This window comes from Sus scrofa, chromosome 5 (genome assembly GCF_000003025.6).
Source record: "Sus scrofa isolate TJ Tabasco breed Duroc chromosome 5, Sscrofa11.1, whole genome shotgun sequence".
NCBI classification, from domain to species: Eukaryota; Metazoa; Chordata; class Mammalia; order Artiodactyla; family Suidae; genus Sus; species Sus scrofa.
In genome coordinates, this window is record NC_010447.5 from 77503680 (window position 1) to 77521816 (window position 18137).

Genomic DNA, 18137 nt, shown 5'->3' on the forward strand with positions numbered 1-18137 from the left:
TTTAGAATTTTTTTTAATAAGTAAAAAACTACATATTCATCTGGGGTCACAGAGTTGCAGGGTGTTTTCCAAACTTCTTATTGATGTTATTATTTTAAAATATGGCCAAGAGAAATTTATGTTAAGAAATTCATACATTCCTTCAGAAAATGTTTTCCTTGTAAATGACTGGTAAATTTCTTTGTGAGTCTTTTACATGAAGGCATTCTGGATGGCTCAATCTTAAATCCCCCTCTTAGTACACTATCGTTCTTTCCAACTTGATCTCATTCATGGCCATGGCTTGATTACTACTCCATGGATGACTCCTAAGTTTACCTCTTCAACCGGGTCTCTCCTTGGAGTTCCAGACCTGTGCATCCAGCGATCTTCTTATTGTGTCAAACCCTTCAATTTTAACATAACTTACCAAATCCATGATTTCCTCCAAACCTGGACATCTACCTTTCCTTGTCTAGCAAATGGCACCATCATTCATGCAGTTCAGCATCTCAGATGCCTAGGATTTAACCTTGATGCTTTATTCTCCATCACTTCTTATTTAATCTGTCAGCAATTCCTGATTCTACCTCTTCAAATATACATCAATTGACACATATCTCTAGTCCAAGCCACCATCATCTCATGCTCGCATGATAGCAGCAGCTTCCTAACTATTCTCCATACATCCTCCCTAGAGCCCTCTACCAAGTTTCTCTACACTGCAGCCAGAGTGAACTTCTCAGAACAGAAATTGATGATAAGACCCCGTCATGTTGGAATATGATTCTTTTTCTTTTTTTTAAGGCTGCACCGTGGCATATGGAAATTCCATGCTGGGGGTCAAATCAGAGCAGCAGCTGCAGGCCTACCCCACAGCCACAGTCACAGACACAGCAATGCCAGAGCCAAGGTGCATCTGTGACCCATGATGCAGCTTGTAGCAATGCTGGATCCTTAACCCGCTGAGGAAGACCAGAGACCAAACCAGCCTCCTCATGGATACTAGTCATGTTTTTAACCCTCTAAGTCACAATGGGAACTCCCAGGATTATGATTCTTAAGATAAAAAGAATGATGCATGACCAACATACTCTGGCCCAGGCTTCCCCTCTATACCTCTTCCCGTTACTCTCCCTCTATGTCCCAGCCTTCTAGGTTTTTAAAGCATTACGCCTCCTCCTCTCCCCAGAGCCTTTGCATGTTCTTCATCTTGAAGTGTTCTTCCTTACCTATTTATGAGCTTAACTTCTACTCATCACTCAGATCTCAAGTCACATGTCACTTCTTTAGGGAAGCTTCTTGGACCGAGCCCCCACCAATCTGGGTCAAGTATCTTTGTTATTAGCTTATATATAACCGTACCTTTTCCTTCCTTGGAATTTCTTCAGATATAATAATATATTCTCATTCATTTAATTGACTGAGCTCTGTTTTCCCACCTCCCTGTACCCTACTAATACACAGTAAGCTCTATACAAACATGAATAAATAAGCAAATCTCTAGCTACATGAGTTATAGGTAGCCTTATCTGGATCATGTGGAAACAAGTGTGATGGTGTTGATAACAAGCTTGTGGAATTCTGGGTTTTCACTGCTGTGAATTGTTCCCTTCTGTGTTTCAGAAATAACATCAGTCCATAGGCAAATGATCCTACCAGTACAGTAAGATAAAGGAGGGAAAAAACTCCTGGCACAAGATGCTCAATGAAAGATAGAATATTTTTGAGGTATTTTAGTGACATGGAAAGAATTTACAAAGTGACATTTGTGAGTTCAAATGCCTGGTCTGCCTCTTAGAGCTTTAGCCAAGATGGACAACCCCTAGCCTCAGTTTCATTATCTGTAAAATAACAACATTTATTTTAAGTTTAGTTTAATTTAGTTGTAATGACTAGAAATTATATAGCCAGAGAGCCTGCATCATAATAAATCAGTAAATATTTGCTGAATAAGGAAATAACTGAATGAATAAATAAATAAAATAAGCACCCAGTGGAATTCCTAGCAAATTGCAAGTGCACCATGAATCATAACCATAAAAATACAATCACGACAGAAAAAAATGCTTTCCTATTAAAAAAAGGAAGAGTGAGCTGAGGAGGGAGAGAAGATTGAAAGTAAGTGGGGAGCAGTGCTGGACAATAACCCAGAGCACATTTTGTTTCAGGGCATGTTCCCTTGCAGCCTGACTCTATTAGCTGCCTAAGGATGGAAAGACATGTACAGCCATATGCCTACCATACAATGTTACCTGATCTCCCCAGGCAGCTAGAGATAGAAATGAGTGGAGAAATAGGGTCTCACAAAGGAAACTAAAAGGATGAACCAGAGATAGAGGAGCAGAACCAGCAGAGGGGTATATCAAAGAGGCCAATGAGGAGACAGCAATCAATGGCATCAGACATCAAAGAGTCAATTCACATAGAATTGACAGTGTGACGTCTATATTTAATGATAACAATAAGAAGGCCATTGATGACTTACCAAAGATGATTTTCAGCAAAGCGATGGGGAAGAATGCAGGTCCCCTTGAGTAGGGCAATGAGGACGTGATAATGAGTATAGACAGTGAGCTTATAGTAATCTTTCAAGAAATTTATCTAGAATGAGCAGAAGAAAGATTGAGCAGGATAGTTTGAGGGGGATGCAGGGTTAAGAGAAAGGTTTTCTGTTTGTTTTATTTTGCTTTTAAGTGTAAGAGTCTTAGCATATTTGTAACCTGAGACCATGAGAGGAAAGGGGGATGCCCACTGTACAGAAGAGGGGATAATTAATGCAGTTGAAGTTGGAAGAGGTTTCAGGGTACTAGCCCAGTCCTCATTAGCCTACTGGTTCACTGCTTAGCAAACTCCCCCCAAATCAATTAAAAATGCCTGCTTGTATTCCTCTTCCATTCATCTATGTGGCCCTGGACCTCTCACTTGCTCTTGCCTTGCATTTGCATTCTTGACCTCCTGTTACATCCCACTGACCTTTTGCTTCACCTCTTTTTTTTTTTTTTTTTTTTTTTTTTGCTTGCATTCACCCTTAAGATCTGATGACTGATTTAACTTCTCTGGCATCTGGCCACTGCTCTCCTTGGCCACACGCTTGCCCTCACCCTCAGCTGTTGCAATTTGGCCACTGTGAGTAACTGCCCTGCCAACTCCCCCTCCCGGACTTGTCCACGTGGAGGTGAAGCGCTTCCTAGAAGAGACCACAGCAAGAGGATGGAATCTGGGGCAGAGGGGAAAGGTTAGCTTCTGAGGCTGGAGTGGAGGTGAGGGAGGGAGCCCGTGGGGAGGGTGGTTTAACTTTTCCTTTAATATGATTCCCTACTCTTTTTTTTTTTTTTTTACCATGACTGTATATTAAAAACACGATTTTTGTTTTTTAAGATGAAAAGTTATAAATGAGGGGAAGGAAGTTTGCTCCTTCATTTAGGCAACACGTGTCCTAGTGAGCCCCCACTAGATCATGTGCCAGGTGCTGGGGACACTGGTGAACAGGGTCCATCCTTGATCTCATGGAGTTTTCTAGCCAGTGAGACAGATACACAGACATTCAGCAAATAACCAGATCCCTATGTAAATCAGCACAAAAGTTGGGACTCTGGGAAAGTTTGACTCTGAAAGCATTAGAGTCACTGAAAGGTAAAAAGCAAGGTCATTTGCTCACAGACAAGATGGAATTAAGCAGAAGCTTTGAAAGAAATGATAAAAATTAGGAAGAGGAGTGGTAGGGAAAGGGGGAACAGACGGACCAGGAATATGTAAACAAAAGCAGAGCTATGCATACTTTCTGCTTGAACGTCTCCAAATCCCGGTCCCAGAATTTGATTTTCAGCTGTCCATGTGTGCCACATATTTGCTTTTAAAAAACAAATCCCTTTTCTCTTGGAATCTGTTAGTCACCTCTCTCTTTTTAACAAATAGCCAACAAACAAACATCTCCTTTTGCAGAATATCTTTAATTCACAGTAAGTGTACCAGTAATAGCTCATCCATGTCTTCAGGACTGTTAAGTGACAAGATAGATTGTTAGATAAAAAGCAACGCAACTGTATCCTTTATTTGGTTCTTAATTCGGGTTTAAAACAATACCCATAAGTGTCACCCGTAATTCCTCACCTCTTGAGTCTTGGAGGGCGGCTCAGCCTTCTTCCCCTGGGCTTTAGCAAACTTGGAAAATCATTTTCCCAGGGAATAGACATCAAAGTTCTGGTTGAGCTTCAAAGAATATCACTAATAAATTGACTCCAGTTGTATCTAGCCTGCTGAAGTAATATCACCTTAAATAATTATACATTATAAGTGTGTTAACACTTTTTTCTTTATCCTAAATGTACATTCCTTAATATCTCTCATTATTTTATGAGAATGTATTTGCAGAATATTGGAAAAATAATTGAAAATAAGAAAGGCATCTCTACAATTTTCTCTAGAATGAAGGAGTGCTTTATTTAATTTATCCAGAGCTTTTATCTACTGTGTAGTGAATTTCTAAATGTATTTAAAGTTTGCTATTGAGTAGTGTACTAAAGTCAGAGTGTTTTCAAATATTAAAAAATAACAAAAAAAAAGTTGTGGCAAAGGAAAGTATTTTATTGATATTTTACAGATACTGGGTTCATTTGTTTTCTGTATCTTGCCTATGTCCCTCCATCCATCTCATTTGTTTTTATCTGTCTGGGGTAGCTTCATTTGCTATGAGCTGTGGAGAGGGAGACAAAGAGAAAGAAAGACATACTGCTGAGTTTTTAATAACATCTGTATACATTGCACATAATAGGCAAACAATAAATATTTACCGAATTGAGTTAAATTGAACCAGGATCTGGAATTCCTGTCATAGTTTAGCAGTTAACGAACACGACTAGCATCCATGAGGATGCAGGTTCAATCCCTGGCCTTGCTCAGTGGGTTAAGGATCCGGTGTTGCCTCGAGCTGTGGTGTAGGTCGCAGATGTGGCTCGAATCTGGCGTTGCTGTGGCTGTGGCTGTGGTGTAGGCCAGCGGCTACAGCTCTGACCTGATCCCTAGCTTGGGAACCTCCATATGCTGTGGGTACAGCCCTAAAAAGTTAGATCAATAAATAAATAAATAAATAAATAAATAAAACGAACCAGGATCAAGGACAGGTGGCTGATGGTTGAAATTCATGCTGTTAAGGGATCAAGTTGAATCAATTGTACTGATTGATTCAGTGGCGGCGGGGGGGGGGGTCAAGGGGAAAGGAAGGAGGCAAAATAGAGAACAAAGCAAGAAAACAGAAGCAAAATGGAAAATGATTACAACGATGACAATTGCTGTATGTCTCTACAATGTATATACTGTTACATGCACATATATATTTTTTAGGGTTGGCATCCTCAGCTGTCCGGCAGACCCCCTCCCTGTGTTTGGGGAATTCCTCACCACTTGAGTCTTGGTGGGTGGCTCAGACACTGCTCATTATCACAACAGACTATGTCAGGAACCTGCTTTCCCCACTCCTTTGAAGCGAGGGCCCAGCAACCCCACCTCAGAGCCACCGCCTCTGCCAGCAGCAACAGGAGTGCCAGTGGTATGAACAGAGCCCGTGCTTGGTCTGTCACCCTACAGGCTGCAGTGCTCAGGAAGGTGGCAGTGATGGCTTCCCTCTACCGCCCTCTGGAGCCGTAGGGGCATTGTCTGGATCTGCCACCCTGTATCAAATTTTCCACCCAAGGCCTCCAGGAGCCTGCTTAGGCCTCTGTGTGAAAAAGAAAAAGCTGCCCCCTCCTGTCAGGTGCAGGGCTCTGCCAGCATATGGTGGCTCTGCCTCTCCTTTGGGGGGTCCCTAAGGTATGCATGCTCTTTTCATAAATGTCTTTCTACCTAAATCAGTTTGCCTTATTGATTACAACTAAAATACTAGTATAATAAGACTATCATACTTGTTCAGTTATATCCATAGCCTCTTTATAGCGTTATGCCCCTTTTAAAATAAGCTGTATTCAGAGTTCCCACTGTGGCTCAGTGGGTTAAAAACCCAGGTAGTATCCATGAGGATACGTGTTCCATCCTGGCCTCACTCAGGCGGTTAAGGATCCAGTGTAGGTAGCAAATGTGGCTTGGATGCTGCGTTGCTGTGGCTGTGTGGTGTGAACTGGCAGCTGCAGCTCTGATTCAACCCCTAGCCTGGGAACTTCCATATGCTGCAGGGATGGCCCTAAAAAGAACAATTGAACAAACAAACCGTTGTATTCCAAAATAGACATTTCTTCAAATAAGACATACAGATGGCCAAGAAGCACATGAAAAGATGCTCAACTTTGCTAATTAACAGAGAATAAAAAATCAAATCACAATGAGGTATCACCTCACACCAAGTCAGAATGGTCTTCCTCAAAAAGCCCACAGATAATAAATGCTGGAGAGAGTGTGGAGGAAAAGAAATTCTCCTACACTGTTGGTGGGGAATGCGAATTGGCACAGCCACTATGGATGACAGTATGGAGTTTCCTTTAAAAACTAAAAACAGGGAGTTCCCATCGTGGCGCAGTGGTTAACGAATCCGACTAGGAACCATGAGGTTGCAGGTTCGGTCCCTGCCTTTGCTCAGTGGGTTAACGATCCGGCGTTGCCGTGAGCTGTGGTGTAGGTTGCAGATGCGGCTCGGATCCTGCGTTGCTGTGGCTCTGGCGTAGGCCGGCGGCTATAGCTCCAATTTGACCCCTAGCCTGGGAACCTCCATATGCCAAGGGAGCGGCCCCCCCCAAAAAAAACGGCAAAAAGACCAAAAAAATAAATAAATAAATAAAAACTAAAAACAGAGTTACCACATGACCCAGTAGACCCACTCCCAGAAATATATCTGGAAAAGAGGAAAGTTCTAATTTGAAAAGTCACATGCACCCCCATGTTCATAGCAGCATTATTTACAGCAGCCAACAGGGAAGCAACCTAAATGTCCATCAGTGGATGAATGGATAAATAAGATGTGGTCTCTAGACATAGATATAGACACAGACATAGACATAGATCTATAATGGGGTATTATTCAGCTATTAAAAAGAATGAAAGAATGTCCTTTGTAGCAACACATATAGACCTAGATATTATGATACTAGGTGAAGTAAGTCAGACAAAGAAAGACAAGTATTATATGATATCACTTACACGTGGAATCTAAAAAATAGTACAAATAAAATTATTTACAAAACAGAAACAGTCTCACAGATATAGAAAACAAACTTCGTGGTTACCAAAGGGGAGAGGGGCAGGGATAAAGTGGATTAACATGTACACACGACTATATGTAAAACAGATAACCAACAAGGCCCTACGGTATAGCACAGGGAACTTTGCTCAATATCTCACAATAACCTATAATGGTATAGATAATTATATTATCTATAATTTTAGATAATATGGTCATATTATCTGGAATTACCACACCACTTACTATACCCCCTCCCAAATAATACCACTAGCAAACGTTTAGCCTTGATCTGCTAACTCAGAGTAAATAATTAGCTTGAACTTTTCAATGTTCATAGTCAAGATTAAATGTTTCAGCTTGCGGTGTATAAGCAAGATGCCTTAAAAGCGGAGTTTATCCTGCCTTTCTATCTATAAGGCCCCTTCTACCTTCATTAACTCCTTATCTAGCCTTAATATCATGGTCCATAACTACAGTCTCTCTCCCTTGGTAGTTTCCATTCCATTAGTCAGAATTCAAATCCTCTTACTTCCTCTGTAAAATAAGAATAATATTAGTGTTATTATTACGACTTTTAGGGTTAGGAGAATGAAACATTTAGAAGTTCACCTGAAACTTAAATAACATTAAGTAAATATTATTTGATCATGCCTTCGGAAATATCCAACCTGGATAAACCCAATTGCTGGCAGTCTCTGAACATATGTTCAAAGACTGAGCATTACCGGAAAATTTGTTATGTATTTGGGAAAAATAATAGCTTTAGATAGTCTTGATCATCAAATGCAAATTGGCCCTCCATACTGCTTGAAGTAAATTGTTCTTCCCCCTACAAGTATTCCACATGCTCTTCTCTCATCTTCAACCTTGCATCTCGCATCCCTAAACTTAGACAACCAGCTTATGACTACCTGGTAAATGATAAAGAAAATTGAAAGCATCACTCGGGAGCCCCCTGTTTGGCTCCAGCACGCCCAAAACTGTCCCTCTGTCTGTTCTTCTCTTCTTTTTCATCCTTTCGGTTAATGGACAAGTGCTCCCACAGTTATCAAAAGTAAATATTTCCTTGAGTGTTTTGATCTTTTCCTGCCTGCCCAAAGACTTCTATCTTCTAATTATCCCATCCCTGCCTTTACCATCTCTTTTACGCAGGTCCCTGTAAAGAAGAAACTCTAGGAGTTCCCCTGTGGCGCAGCAGCTTAAGGATCTGGCACTGTCACTGCAGCAGCTTGGGTTGCTGCTGTGGCACTGGTTTGATCCCTGGCCTGAGAACTTCCACATGCTGCGGGCATGCCCCCCCACCCCCCAGAAAAGAAAACCTCTTCATATTCACCCATTTTGTAGATGTGTTTCAATACCGTCTCCCAGTTTGTGGATTGTCATTTCATTCTTTTTATTCCTTTTAGGGCTGCACCTGTGGCCTACGGAGGTTCCCGAGCTAGGGGTCGCATCAGAGCTGCAGCTGCAGGCCTATGCCACAGCCAATCAATGCCAGATCTGAGCCACATCTGCTAACTACAGCACAGTTTGCAGCAATACCAGATCCTTAACCCACTGAGCGAGGCCAGGGATTGAACGTATCCTAACCCTCATGGATACAAGTCAGTTTCTTAAACCCCTGAGCCACAATAGGAACTCCATATTTCACTGTTTTTGTAGTGACTTTTAATGAACACGAGTTCTTAATTTTAATTAAATCTATCATTCGTTCATGATTTATGCTTTTATATCATATTTACCACATTCTTCCCTACCTTGAAGTCATAAAAGTATTCTATTTTATATTTTTAAACTTTAATAATTTTGGCTTTCTCTTTTAGATTTTTAATCTACCTGTGATTATTTTTATTTGCGGTGTGAGAAAGGCATCCAATTTTATTTTTTTTTTCTGAAAGGACAGCTAGTGCACAGAATGGTGTATTTAAAAAAATCATTTCCTTATTGATCTGCGGTACTACCCCTGTCTTATTTCAACAGCCCAGATATTAATGAGTTTATTTGAGGAAGCTCTAATTTTCTCTATTTGTCTATTTCTCTGTGCCAGCACTACCTCTAGTCTTAATTGCTTCAGCTTGATAATTCATTATGGAAAAAATGTCCACTTGGGTGTCACTCCCCCTGTTTTTTCCTCCAGAAATGCCTTAGTTATTCTTGGCTCTTTGCAGATATATAAAATTTACAATTAGCTTATCAATTATTAAAAAAGAAAAAAAAAACCCTGCTGGTTATATGATTATATTTTATTAAATTGATTTAGAAACACTTTTAAATGTGCATTTTCTGGGAGTTCCTATTGTGTCTCAGTAGAAACGAACCCAACTAGTATCCATGAGGATGCAGGTTCAATCCCTGGCCTTGCTCACTGGGTTAAGGATCCGACGTTGCCATGAACTGTGGTGTGTGTCACAGACCTAGCTCAGATCCGGTATTGCTGTGGCTGTGGCGTGGGCCTGCAGCTGTAGTTCTGATTTGACCCCTAGCCTGGAGACAAAGCAAAAGCAAAAAAAAAAAAAAAAAAAAAAAAGCATTTTTTCCAATCAATGAATATCATCTATCGTTCCATCTATTTAGGCCTCCTTAAACATTATTCAGAAAAGTTTCATACATTTATCCAGAAAGATCTTACCTATCTCGTGTTTTATTCATTATTAGGTGCCTCTTTTTTGGCTGCACCTGTGGCATGCAAGTTCCCTGGGGGGACAGAACCTGCACCACAGCAATGACCCAAGCCACTGCAGTGTCAACGCTGGATCCTTAACCCACTGCATCACAGGAGAAGTCCCTAGGTGGCTCTTTTTAATGATATTTGAAATAATATCTATTTTATTTTATTTTTAAACTGGTACTGGTATGTGACATGCCTATTAACATTTATTTGCTTTTATTTCCGGCGACTTTGCTTAGCTTTCTTGTTATTTATACTAATTATTTGAAGTGTCTTTGGAGCGTTTATGTGCAAAATCATATCGTTTAGCAAGAATTTCAATTTTCTTTTTTTTCTTTTCTAATCCTTATAATTTTACTTTCTTCTCCTTGTCTTCTTTGCATATAGGTGTGCCAAATTCAAAAGGCACTGTGCTGTGTTGTAAGTAGGTGTATTACACAAATTCCTCCTTTATATGTGTCTGTTTGCTGTAGTTCTTTGGTGTGGAAGTAAATATAAAATGAAGAAAGTTCAACAAAATTATTAAATGTCACATCAATAATAATTTCTAGTATGTTGCAATGCTGTATCGTCTTGATGCCAATGAGTACACTTTACAGATCTATCAAATCGTGTCTCATTAAAAATGTCATTTGAAGATTGGGACATTGGTAAAATGTTGACTGATATGATATCTGATTATCTTGAACTAGCAAACAGAGGTTGACATCAGTAACATCATTTTTTACAATTTGAGAGTCGACCTTGGCATTTGTATTGTTGATATTTTAGAAAAAAGAAACATAGAGTTTCCATGTGGGTCAGTGGTAATGAACCTGACTGGTATTCATGAGGATGTGGGTTTGATCCTTGGCTTCCTTCCGGCATTGCCATGAACTATGATGTAGGTTGTAGATGTGGCTCAGCTCCTGCATTGCTGTCGCTCTGAGGTAGGCTGGCCACTGCAGCTCTGATTTGATCCCAAGGCCTGGGAACTTCCCTATGCCACACGTGTGGCCCTAAAAAGCAAAAAAAAAAAGGAAAGAAAAAAGAAACAGACTGCATTTTTCAACTACTAAGTCAAGCTTTGGCAATTTAGTTTCTGCAAAACAACATCTTCTATAGTAGTGTATTAACGCTGTAAATTTGAGTTATATTTTCCCTCGTGTTTAATTTGTAAATGTATTGAGTTTTATAGCAATATAAGAACTATAATTATACATGGTTTATGTCTAGTTTTATTATACATTTAAGTAGCACTGTAATTAAAATAAGTTGAGTAAATCCTAGTAGCCCATGAGCATTTTTTTCCTTTGAAATATTCTCTCATTTTATTACTTACATTTGAGAAATTCTGTTCTAATGAGCTAAGAGGCTTTCCTTGGTCTCACTTTGGGGGGACCCTGGCTTTGCTGATCTTCCTTAAACGTGTAAGTTACCTACTTACATTGGGTTCACCACATCAATTTCACCATGGAGGGCTCCTGAGTGTTCTTTTAAAGATGCAAATTGATTCTAACTTGTGTCTACTTAAAAGTATTCAATCATCTTTATTTTTAGATAATGTTCAAATAGTCTTCACATAACTCAGAAAGCTCCATATAATGTTTCCCACCTACCTCACTAAATGCATCTTGTCAAACTGCTCCTCCCACAGTTGACACTATTTCAGTGGGAACACCATCTTTCCAATTGCTCAGACCAAAAACCTTGGAAGGACCTTGGCTCCTCTGAATCATACACTATATCAGCAAATCACCCAGGCTCTACCTTCAAAACATACACATAATTTTACCAGTTCTCATCACTCCCATTCTGCTGCCTGGACCACACAGACAATATCTCTGTCTAGAATTTTGCAGTAATTTCTTGATTGGGGTTTGTGCCCTTACCCCTGTATTAGTTTTCTGTTGCCGCTGTAACAGACAATCAAAACTCAGTATCTTAAAACAACATTAATTATCATTTCACAGCTCTGTAGCAATCCCATGGTCTTGGCTGGCCTGCTGATCTGGGAGCTACAAAGTCGAAAGCATTGGGAGGGGTACATGCCTTTTGGGAGGCTCTGCAGAGGAATCCACTTTCAAGCTCATTCAGGTTGTTGGCAGAATTTAGCTCCATGAGGATGGAGGCAATGCCGTGTGGCTGTCCTGGCATTTAGGCTCCGGGTCTTTGTACAGTAGAGCATCACGCCGCAATGGCTGAGCTGGCTCTCACTGAGTGTGCAGGAAACGCACAGTGCACTGCAATAGAGTGTTTTACATCTGATGTGCTGTGTGTGCATCTTGTGTGTGTGTGTGTGTGTGTTAAGGAAATTGTTTAAAAATAAATGGCATTATAGCAAATCAACGCTGCATATGTAGGCTGGCTTTAAAGGAGGTATGTATGCACTTACATGACTCTAACGTCCCCTGTTCAACTGTAAGCGTCAAGAGGGCAGAAGCCCTGCTGATGTTGTTTACCATTCAATCCTCAGGCCCAATACAGTGCCTGTCAGAACAAGTTTTCAATAAGTGCATGTTGAATAAATAAATGAACAAGGGTTTTATATTGGTTGGCAAAACCAGACTACAAAAGTATTTTAGATCCCTGTATTATATATAAATGTTATCTCCACAAGCAAAGTAAAACCACTAAGGATAGCTGTAATCTATATCTGTGTAAGTTTAGGAGAAAATAAGTAATTTTCTGCTCCTGATGCAAAAGCCCTGGATCAACCAGAGGTGAGCAGTCCTGCTTGGATGGATGGATATGAGGTGAGACCTGAGCCCTAGGCAGGCTGGGGCTGCTGCTGTATATAGCTCACTGGTTTAAGCGTTGCTTTGAGACAGACCTCTTTCCTTTGTCTTTTCCCTCCTGACAAGAATGCAAGGATGGAGATCCAGCAGCAATCAAGCCTTGGTCCAAGAAGTCCTAATACTTCATTTGTCCCAACCATAGCTGCTCCAAAGGAGACCATGTAGACTACCTTAGAACTAAAAGAGTAGGAGGCTATGTGGGGGATGGACTGATCTGTCTTATTGCTGAATTTTCTTCATTGAACATGATTTCCTTTGAGTTGGCCCTTCTTCCTTATGTGAGGCCTGTACTGAAGGCTCAAAATGATCTGACAATGTGGGTGGCTTACAACGGATGTCTTTAACTCCACTCAACTACTAGAGAAGAGATCCAGATGAAACTGCAAAATAGAGAGAATGAGTTAGTGCCATTTGTGAATGTATTTCTCCACTTCCAATATTATAGAAGGAGGAATGATTATACTCTTTTGTGGAGTCTATTTCATACAAGCAAAAATGTTCAGTAGCCCAATGATGAGTAGAACTTGTAATGAGCCTACCTCTTTATTTTTTTATTTTTATTTTATTTTTTTGTCTCTTTGCCTTTTCTAGGGCTGCTCCTGTGGCACATGGAAGGGATCTAATTGGAGCTGTAGCCACCGGCCCACACCAGAGCCACAGCAACGTGGGATCCAAGCCACGTCTGTGACCTACACCACAGCTCACGGCTAATGCCAGATCCTTAACCCACTGAGCAAGGCCAGGGATCGAACCTGCAACCTCATGGTTCCTAGTCGGATTCATTAACCACTGTGCCATGATGGGAACTCTGAGCCTACCTCTTTAAACAGGAAATTAGTTCCACATCTAAAAGTTAAGATTGGGATTCATGTTGTGGCTCAGTGGGTTAAAAACATAACATCCATGAAGATGTGGGTTCAATCCCTGGCCCCGCTCAGTGGGTTAAGGATCTGGCATTGCTGTGAGCTGTGGTGTAGGTTACAGATGTGCTCAGATCCTGCATTGCTGCGGCTGTGGTGTAGGCTGCCAACTGCAGCTCCAATTTGACCCCTAGCCTGGAAACTTCTATATGCCATGGATGCAGAAATTAAGATAAAATAAAATAAATAAAATAAAAGTTAAGATTGTGTTGTTTAATTCATACAAATAGACATTAACATCATCATCATTCGATTTTTGCTATTGGTCCAAAGAAGAGAGTTGTATTGGATAACCCTCCCTGAGGGTACCCTGGGTTTCATGGATTTCCCCAGTAGAGTGAGCAGTTACACATCAGTCAAAGCACGGAGAAAAAGACACTTTGTGTTGAGGGCTAATGATTTGTCATATGACTGTGGATGTGGTTTTCTGATCTGTGTATCTGGGCTCAGTTCCCTCTTCTCTGAAAGAGCGTGAACATTTCTCCTTAAGGGTTTTGAGAAGCAATCAATGAGCTAATTATAAAAGGCTTTGCCAAAATACCATGCCATGCAAGGGCTTGAAAATAAAGCTGCTTTGTAACTGAAGAAGGTTTTGAAAGCTGATCAGAGACGATGAGGGTGGTGTTCATTTCAAAGCTGAAGTTTTGGTTAGATTTTGTTTTCTTTTCTTGCAGGGTGGTCCTGGGAGGAGGGTTTCAGTCCCAGAAGTTGGGAGCTAGTGACTTAAGTCCCAGCATCCTGTGTGGTAGGCATTCTGACAGTCAGTGGAAAGAGGGCAATGAATAGTTCTTGCCTTCAAGGAGCTTAGAGAACAGGGAAGCAGAAAAATGGGCACTTGCAACTCCACATAGCAAGTGATTCAAGAGCATAGATGTTTGTGCTATGAAATATATATACAAGGGAAGCCACTGCAAAGCCAAAACCTGGGGGAAAAATTGTAGAGGGGAGAAGAGACGAGGAGAAGAATTTCCCAGGAGGAGTCAAGACAGAGAAACCAGGTATCTTAGAAGAAGTAAAAGTAGTTCCCATTTGGCTGAAGTGCAGAGAAGAATAACCTCATAGCAAGATAGTTGAGGGCTGTCATCCACATTAGGGCCTTTAAACTTCTTCCTGGTGTGCCCGTCGTGGCTCAGTGGTTAACAAACCCGACTAGTGTCCATGAGGACGTGGCTTTGACCCCTGGCCTCGCTCAGTGGGTTAAAGATCTGGCATTTCCGTGAGCTGTGGTATAGGTTGCAGATGCAGCTCAGATCCCATTTTGCTGTGTTTGTGGTGTAGACCGGCAGCTGCAGCTCTGATTCGTCCTCTAGTCTGGGAATCTCCCTATGTCGTGAGTGTGGCCCCCAAAAGACAAACGACAAAAGACAAAAAAAACAAAAAAAAAAAAAAAAAAAAAAACCCAAAAAACTTTTTCCTAAGGGAAATAGGTAACCCAAAGGTTTTCATCAGGGAAGCAACATAATCAAATTTGGGGTTTCAAAAATCACTACGTTCTGTATATTTTACTACCATATATACCTATATGTTTAAATGGTCACCATGAACACAACTTTCCAAAATCTATGGGATAGAGAAAAAGGAGTTCTAAAAGGAAGTTTATAGTGATGCAGGCCTACCTCAAGAAACAAGAAAAATCTTGAATGAAAAAAAGGTCGCTGTGGATAATTATTCCATGAAAGGAAAAAATGGGACCTCATCAAAATTCAAAGCATTTTTTATAAATTAAAAGCTCTGCGAAAGTCTGTGTGAAGGGGATGAAAAGACAAGCTGCAGACTGGGAGAAAAGGTGTGCCAGCTACATATCCGACAAAGCATTCATATCTAGAATATATAAAGAATCCTCAAAATGTAACAGTAAAACAGCAATGACAACAAAATAATGCATTTAGTTAATGGGGGAAAAACCCAAACCATGAGTAGTCATTTTACTGAGAGCAAAAAAACACATGAAGAGATTTCAATGTCGTTGGCTATTAGGGAACTGTAAATTAAAACCCCACTGAGATATCATTACACACACATCAGAATGGCTAAAACAAAAAATGGTGACAATGCCAAATGCTGACGAGGATGCAGAGAACTGGATCATTCATACCTTGCTGTAAGAATATAAATGATACAGCTACTCTGAAAAATAATTTGGGAGTTTCTTATAAAACTAAACACACAGCTCTAGATCACCTGGCAATTGAATTCTTGAGAATTTACGCCCAGAGAAATGAAACCTTAGGTTCACACGAAAACTGGTATATGAATGTTCCTAGCCAAAAATTGAAATCAATCTAGATACTCCTCATTGGGAATGATTCAACCAACTGTGATGCTCTAATTCAGTGGTTCTCAAAGTGTGGTTCCCCAACCAGAAAAGCAGCAGCCTCTGGGAACTTGTTGGGAATGCAATTCTCAGGCCCCGCCCCCGCTACATAAGCACCATAGAAATGACTCCGCAATAAAACGGAACAAACTGTTGATGTACACAACTTGGAGGAATCGCTGGGGAATGACGCTTAGCCCGTCCCAAAGGTTATGATCCCATTTCTCTAGCATTTTTGAAGTGACCAAGTCTTGAAAATGGAAAATAGATGAGTGGTTGCTCGAGGCGAGGGACAGGGAAGAGGGGGTGCTGTGCCGGAGGGAAGTGGGTCTCCTTATAAAAGGACAAACTGAAGGATCTTCGTGATGTCGGAACTTGTCTGTGGTGGCGAATTTATGAAAGGACGCAGGCGGTAAAACTGTAGAGAACGGGATGAACACACACACAAATGACTACAAGTAAAACTGGAGAAATCAGCATAAAGTCGGTGCATTTTATGAGTGTTAAAACCTTGGTTATGACGTTTTTTGCAAAGCATTACCACCAATGGGGAAAAACGACAAGGAATCTCTCCATACCATTCCTTGCGTTTGCAAGTGAATCTACAATTATCACAATAAAATGTCAATGAGAAAGAAAAAGATCACTCCGTCTCATTGCGACCAGCGGTGGGAGATGAGGGAGTGGGAGCCGGGTGTGTGTGTAACACACAGATCGCTGGGCTTCCCCCGACAGAAGGTCAGATTCAGCGGGTTTGGGCGGGGCCTGAGAATCTGCATTCCCAACAAGTTCCCAGAGGCTGCTGCTATTTTTGGTTGGGGAACCACACTTTGAGAACCACTGAATTAAAGGATCCCTGTGGCTTTCCCCCATTTAAGGGGAAAAAAAATAGAGCTTGACTTTTCCTCAGTGTGTCTTTTGACAAAGCTTTGGGTCTCCGGCACAGGGCTTTGGCCAGGCTAGATGACTTGCCAAAGGCATGGGTTCTAGGGTGGCTTTGGGGAATCCAGCCAGAGCAGCAGGGCTCAAAGTGTGCCGTCACATCGGCATCACCTGGAACTTGCTAGAGATGACGTTTGGAGGCTTTACCCTGGAAGCCTACAATCGTTTTTAATAAGCCTCTCAGGTAATACCAATGCAGGCCAAAGTTTGAGGCCAGGCCCATGGGGTTAGAGAGGATTTTAGGAAGCCGTTTAGGATCTTTTTAGTTCATATGAGCAAGCATGAAGGGCTTTCTAGGCGCAACGATTTCAAGACAAGAGGTGGCAAGAGAAATACCGAGCTGTGGCCTTCTTAGGCCCCATGGACTTCTGGTCCCTTATGCGTGGATGCAGAAGGCAGCATTCACTGGCCTCCTTCACAGCCAGTTCTGGTGCAGCTAACCAGGTAAGGGATCATAAAAGCCCAGAAGGAATAAAACCCAAGATTAACACTAAGCCAATCAGTGGTATTAGGCAGTGCCATTAAATGCTCATAAACATATCAGCATGCTGCCCTTCAGTGCGAAAGGATACAACCATACAGTGTTCACGGACTGCCCCGCTTCCAGAGGCCTCTCGTGTCCTGCGGGTCATAGGGTTGATTGCCCCTTGAACAATGACGTTTCATGTTGGCTAATGCTGACACCCCAGAACTTAATATTTCAGTTGACTACTGAAGGCCTGCTCTGGTTTTTCCATTATGCTGCTGTGAGGTTGCTGGAAGTGGTGAGCAGTATCTGGTTTCTCAGTTCCTTTCTATTCCTAGCTGGGATTTTTAGAAGTAGCTGGCTGCCTGTCCACGTTCAGAAACGCGGTAAGTCACTGGGGACCACAGCTCAGGGTGCATGTGTGAGCAAACGGGTTTAATACCAGCACTATGCCCGAGTCATCACTGCTCTATTTGTGGAATGGGGCAAAGACTGCCAGGGGATCTTCAACACCTGACTGGCCTCAACAACTGTCTAAGTGGAGGTGAAGTTGGAATAACTCTACCCATTTACTGCTCTGCCCGCAACTAAACCAGTCAAGTGTCTAAAACTTAAAAGTGTTTCAACATATTGTTAGGGGGAAATTGACAACTCCCAAAATATGCCCCTTTGTTGAGAACGCCGCCAAGGTCTCTGAAATGTCTCACTTCTGACTTCATAAAGAGATAATACGCTCTGGAGGGAAAAATCTAGGTGTTAAAGTCAAACAGATTTACGTTTGAATAGCAAAACTGCCAGTTAATTAGCTGTTTGATTAGGCGAGGGACTTCGATTCTCTAAGTCTCAAGTTGCCATCTATAACATGGGCTAACATGTCTGACTTACGTGGTTGATTTGAGAAAAAGA

At 41.3% G+C, this 18137-nt stretch overlaps 1 long non-coding RNA gene across 1 annotated transcript in view; it reads right to left on the reverse strand.

The window, feature by feature from the left end:
- LOC110260771 overlaps positions 4546-18137 on the reverse strand; it is a 28283-nt gene continuing 14691 nt past the window's right edge. The window contains exons 2-3 of the long non-coding RNA XR_002344178.1: positions 11411-11561; positions 4546-4675 (exon numbers count right to left, since the gene is read on the reverse strand). This is a non-coding gene — a long non-coding RNA (uncharacterized LOC110260771). The remainder of the gene's footprint in view (positions 4676-11410; positions 11562-18137) is intronic.